Source organism: Setaria italica, chromosome VIII, assembly GCF_000263155.2.
Source record: "Setaria italica strain Yugu1 chromosome VIII, Setaria_italica_v2.0, whole genome shotgun sequence".
Classification (NCBI taxonomy): Eukaryota; Viridiplantae; Streptophyta; class Magnoliopsida; order Poales; family Poaceae; genus Setaria; species Setaria italica.
Window position 1 is genome coordinate 34899160 of NC_028457.1, and position 6288 is coordinate 34905447.

The window sequence follows — 6288 nt, forward strand, 5'->3', positions numbered from 1 at the left end:
TAGACCCATTTACAGCCTACTGTTTTGGCTCCTTTAGGAATCTCCTCAAGTTCCCAAACATTGTTGGAACTCATCGATTTCATCTCATCTTCCATGGCCTCTATCCACTTCGATGAGTGAACACTTTTCATGGCTTCCTCATATAAAGTGGGATCACCTTCTATATGAACTTCTTCTGTATTATAAACTTTATAACAATCAGGGATAGCTGATTTTCTGACCCTTTGAGACCTTCTAGGCCCCTCACTTTCGGGCACATTCTGTGCCTCTGCTTGTGGCACACTATTCAGAGGTGGCTGCTGCAACTCTTCCTCGTGTGTAATGATGGGTTCAGTTGGCTCCTGAAGGACAGGTTCCAAAACTTCACTCATCGTTTCCACGGGTGGAATCACAGTAGGTGCCTGCACCACAATATCAGGGACTGTAGCGGGTGCTTGCACCACGACCTCAGGAACTATTGGTGCGGGAATAATAGGTAGTGAGAAGTATGGTTCCTGAATCATCGGATTAGGTGCACACACCCGCTTCTCCTCAAGATCAATCTCTCGAGCTACCATGCTCCCCCTCACCATCTCATCCTCTAAGAAAATCGCTTGTCTCGTTTCTACAAACTTTGTATATCTGTCTGGACAGTAGAAACGAAAACCCTTTGATTTTTCCGGATAGCCAATGAAGTGGTAACTTACTGTTTTGGGATCTAGCTTCCCGATGTTTGGGTTAAATACTTTGGCCTCAGCTGGGCTCCCCCACACACGCAGGTGGTTTAGTGAGGGTACTCTTCCTGTCCATAGTTCGTACGGTGTTTTGGGCACCGACTTACTTAGCACTCTATTTAGAATGTGAATGGCGGTCTTCAACGCCTCCATCCACAGTCCCAATGGTAAGGTGGAATAACTCATCATGCTGCGCACCATATCCATCAGTGTACGGTTACACCTTTCAGCTACTCCATTTTGCTGAGGCTCACCCGGCATTGAATACTGAGCTACTATGCCATTTTCCTGCAAAAACCTTGCAAAAGGTCCAGGAACTTGGCCAAATGGGGTATGTCGACCATAGTACTCCCCCCCACGGTCGGATCTTACTATTTTGATTCTTTTGTTATGCTGATTTTCAACTTCAGCTTTAAATATCTTAAATTTATCCAGCGCTTCTGATCTTTCTTTAATTGGATAAATGTAACCATAACGGGAGTAATCATCTGTGAATGTTATGAACAAGTCATAGCCATCCACACTTTTCACAGGAAATGGTCCACAAATATCAGTATGGATTATCTCTAAAACTCCTGTGCTACGTTTAGGACCTTTTTTAATTTGCTTTACAAATTTTCCTTTAATGCAATCAACGCATTGTTCTAAGTCTGAGAACTCTAATTGAGGAAGAATTTCATTCTTGACTAGTCTTTCTATTCTCCCCCTCGAAATATGGCCTAAACAACAGTGCCATAATTTCGACGATGTTTCATGAGTTCTCTTTCTTTTCTTTGTTTCTTTCTCTGACGAGGATACATTCATATTCACATCACACACAGAATTTACTTTTTCACGCAGTGATAATAAATACAACTCATTGTCCTCTTCCTGCACGCACATGGCTATCATTTTTTCCATGTCCCACTGTTCTGGCTGCATGTTATAATTGACAACAAAAGTGTCAAACTCTTTTTGCAGAGAAGTGAAAACCAAATGAATAATGTGCCCAGGCTTGAGCTCAAGATCCATTGGCTTCAACTGTGCTGCCAAGTTGTACATCCTCATGATGTGATCTCTTATGCCAGTCCCTCCTCCATTGTACCTCTCTGTGGCCAGCTGCTTGAACAGCTGGGTAGCGTATATCTTTGAGGAACCAGTGAACTGATTCCTTATCTTGTCGAGGTACTCTGAGATGGAGTCACACTCTGCGATCGAGCCCAAAATGGCAGGCTCAATCGTATTCTTTACCAAAGCCATACATTTCTTGTTGGCAGTGGTCCACTGTTTGTTTTCAAGGGTGTATGCCAACTCTAGTGGAGCATAGTCCCTTTCCTTTTGCTACCATGCAGCATCATCATCACCTTCAGCCCTCACTGGCTTCTGTGGAGCTTGTGGCCGCGGTGTGGTCAGCACCCAGTCAACTTCTCCACAAACGAAGGAGAACTCAATCTTCTTCCTCCATTCTGTATAGTTGTTGCCTTTCAGAATGGGTATCTCTTTGAGACAAGCCATTAAGTTGAATGATCCTGAAATTTACAATCCATAAGTGAGATCATAACAACAATTGCATGATTTATGTCCAACGTTGGTCAAAAAATAAAACATACAACTGTTGATGCAATTTAAAACTATATTACCGTTGGGCAGAAATAGAAATAAAAGCATCAAAAGAACTTTTTAAATCATGATACAGTTATTAACAGTGTTGGTCAGAAAATAACAGCACCATGATCTAATTAACTTTATCATGCTCTCACAAAATTTAATTGTCTCGTTGGTTCAAATTAAATTTAAATGGACCAATAAATATGACTTTTGCAGCGGAAACTGTGAAAAAAAATCTATTTTCAGAAGCAAAAACACTGTACAAACTTTCTTAATCTCTAATACAAATTATCCCGTTGGTTCAAATTAGATTAGAGACTAAAACTATGCAAAAACATCAATTAAATGCTTCTGGAAATAGAAAAAACTAATTATCAGACGTTACTGTGCAAAACACGTATTTCGGCCCAGCCGCGAAAACGGCCCACAGTCCGTTCCCACGCTCGGCCCGTATTCGCGACGCCGTCGGCCCGCTAAGGCGGCCCACGAAGACGGCCCGCCAAAAACGGCTCGGCGCCGGCCTCCCACGTTCGGCCCGCTCGCCCGACGCAGCCAGCCCGCCAAAAAAGGCCCACGAAACGGCCGCCCCAACTTGGCCTGCTCGCTCGGCGCGCGCCTGCAGGCCGCAACCTGGGCCTGGGCCACCGAAGCGGCCCAGCGCTTCCTCCCGCCTGGGCTGTTTTCGGCCCGATCGATCTCGACCGCCCGTCCAAATCCGACGGTCGAGCGTCATTCGCGGCGGATCAAAACCGGCCGACGGCCGGCTCCCTGGAAAACCCTAGCTCATTCGGTTCTTTCCCCCTCGAGTGCCCGCCGTGGCGGCGGCGGCGGGGCCGTCTCTCCCGCGCCCGGCGATGGCCGGCGGCGGCGGTGGAGGGATGGCCCCGCCGGCGCACGGCCGCGGCAGCCCCCTCCCCTTTCTTTTCTAGCCTCCCCCCATTCTCCCTCCGAGCCTCCCGAAAAATCGAGATCCAGAGGGCCATGGCGACCACGGAGGAGGGCTGGCGCCACCGCGGGTCCCCTCGCCGGCGCGCGCGTCCACCGCGAGGTTGGGCGCGCCGCCGTCGAGCGGTCCTTTGGTGGTGCTGTTGCGCCCCCCCGAGCCCCGAGCGGATGCGGCGGCGGTTCGGGTGGACTTGTTCTCCGGCGAGCCCGAGGCTCGGCTGGCCTTTGCCGCTCGCCGTCGGTGGACGTGTGGCGGTGAGGACGACAGCAGGTAAGTCTCCCCGCGTCCCTCTTTTCTTTAGATCTAGGGTTAGGGTTAGGGTTTCACGTTTCTGTTTCTTTTCTATTTTCTTCTTTTTCCCGATCTACTTTCTTATTCCCCATCTAGAAGAGCTTCTAGGGAGGTGTCTGATACCAGATCGGGAGCTAATTCAAAGACATTTTTCTACTTATTTTTAATGAGATACATCACTTGCATGATCAATCATGTGAGCTACTCCTGATCCCTTCCAATCCTATAAAATAATGGTAAGAGTTGTTGGCTTGTTGCATAATGATGAGAGTAGTAACAATCTGCTATTTTGGAGCTTGCATCGTGAGCATCTGCTCTGTTTCTTTATAGACGTAACGCTTCGGAAGTAAAAGGAACCAGCAGTAATTTTTTTCAACAACTCCTCGGTTTGGCAGATAGGAAAGATAAATAAAGAATCCTGTCGTGCAGTAATGTCTTGATACAGTGTAGTCCATTGTTTTAAGAACATATCCACTACAGGAAAACTAAAGGATAGCATATTTTTCGAGTATGCTATGAGAAAAGGATCTCCTGGTGCTTGGTTCTCAGCATGTGTGCCCTTCCATTGGCTGCTGCAGAGTAGGAGGGAGATCGCGATCTGCATTAGGCAAATAAACTCATGTGCTTACTGGATTGCTTGTATAGGGTTAATCGCATCAATAAGCCTACTGCTTGCAGGCATTAGGAGCTGCAGAGTTTGCATACTCTGCACAGAGATAACCAATCAGTGTTTTGTGCTCCTGAGAGACTGATTCGTGGGAAGTGATGAACTAAATCTAGGGGTCCTTAGATAATTCATTTTAATGGTTTTTTACAATTTTGGGTAATAAATCAGAAGATATGGAATTTCGATGCTGTGCTGATTGCAGTATGTTTCAGACCTGTGTGTTCACATTGTGGCTCAGATTACAAATAGTAAAGGACTAAATTAAACCTTTTGTAGACTACAAAGTTGTAGGAAATTTTACGTAGATGTAGCTAGTGTACACGATCATTGCTTTTTCTGCTGTATATATAAAAACAGTTTGAAAAATGACAAATGACAAGCTCACTGTCCTGCAATAGACAGTTTAGTGTGCGTTCTGCTTTTCAGTAGATGATCTGGCACATGGGAGTAATGATTTTTTTTTCCTTAGAGCACTGTAAATTTGTTCTGGCAGAACTCGGTTGTCAAAGGCATCACAATGGCCCGCAGTGCAAAGCATAACTCAAAAAATCCACGCAGAGAAACTTGTTGTACAGTCTTTTAGTTTAGAGCATACAGTGAATTCTGTACATTAGGTCAGTTATTTTATTAATTTATATTATTAATTTATACATAATGGAATAATAAAACTCAATATGAAGCATATATGTTTCGGTCATCGCTACAAATTTTAACTAGTACTAAACTACATTAGCACCATCTAAACAAAACAATAATGGCAGTCTATAGGATCTACAGCTCATGTTTTTGTGAAGCTTGTACAGAAACGTTTCTTTACTCTGTATTGCTTGCTAGACACAGCCCAGTAGAATTACTACTTTCTAGCTACAACCATCAATGCAGATATGTTGTACACAAACCCATAGGATTTTGGAAGAACTATTGCGCGCCGACATAGCAATCTACATGAACAACCATTGATCACTGGATTCGCAAAATTCCCTAAGCCTCCTAGCCCTATACAATGCAACCAAAATTCCCTAAGCCGGTCCTGATCTCACACTGCACTTGTCCATATCCATATGCATGGATTCAGTTTAAGTTGCAACAACCAGTGTCCAGATGCTTCAAGCAACCGTGTTATTCAATATGATATGCTAGAGAAGGTTAGGGTGGCTCGAAGCCATAATGTTACACAATTCTAACCATCCTGCTGGTATGATCAACTCAGCATTCATGTCCATGCGTTGCTCTTTCTCTAATGCACAGTAATTGATATTTGTATTAAAGGATAACCCTACTTTTATTGAAAGAAAGTGTGTTCCTTCCTTGTATTGCAGACTGGATACTGTAGCTTCTATGGGGCCAAAAAAACACCTAATAAGAAAAGACATCCCTTATATAGACACACCGCTTCAGTTGTAAACAACTTGGCTGGATCTAAAACTGTACACCATGTGAGTCATTGTGGCAATTCAATGTACCACCTCTATGCTGCAAATCAAGTGAGCAATTCAATGTGCATTAGAGAAACAACTGCGTATGAGGATGTCAAGGTGGAGGAAGCGATAAGAGTGATCGATTGTCAACGTGAAAAAACTATAAGAAGATGCATGTTGTATAAAATAATTTGTTTCTTGTATACTATTTTATCCAATATGTCTTCAGAAACTCGTAATAATTTCTTTCGGGCTTTTTTTTACAATGGTTGTAAGGTACCGGTGGGAACTTCCAGGTTCTTTTTCTTCAAATTTTTGCTGGCCCTTGGTCTGAGAAAGGTAATCAAAAAATTAAATTAAATTGGGTTCTGATCCCACTGTTTTTGGTAATCGGTCCTCCCTGTTTGGTATACCTTGGTGCTTTTCACTAGTTAAGTACTTCCTATCTTTCCACCATAGTGATTCTTTTAGGTGAATAGCTCTCATTTTTTTCAACCATTGTAAAAATCATCAATTCTTTTGGTTCAGAGCATGCAGTCCAATTATATCAAATAATACCCATGTAGTATCTCAATTTCTTACTAGAGCCCAAGGTAGTTTGACTACTACCAAATGAAACTTCAAATTGGTAGTGATCTTCCATGGGTACACCACAGGTACCAAAGA

The 6288-nt window shown here is 43.8% G+C and overlaps 1 long non-coding RNA gene across 1 annotated transcript; it reads left to right on the top strand.

The window, feature by feature from the left end:
- Positions 1-3094: 3094 nt before the first annotated feature.
- Positions 3095-5996, top strand: LOC111258163. The gene is made up of 2 exons (XR_002678765.1): positions 3095-3516; positions 5524-5996. It is a non-coding gene; the product is annotated as an uncharacterized LOC111258163 (long non-coding RNA).
- Positions 5997-6288: the final 292 nt, after the last annotated feature.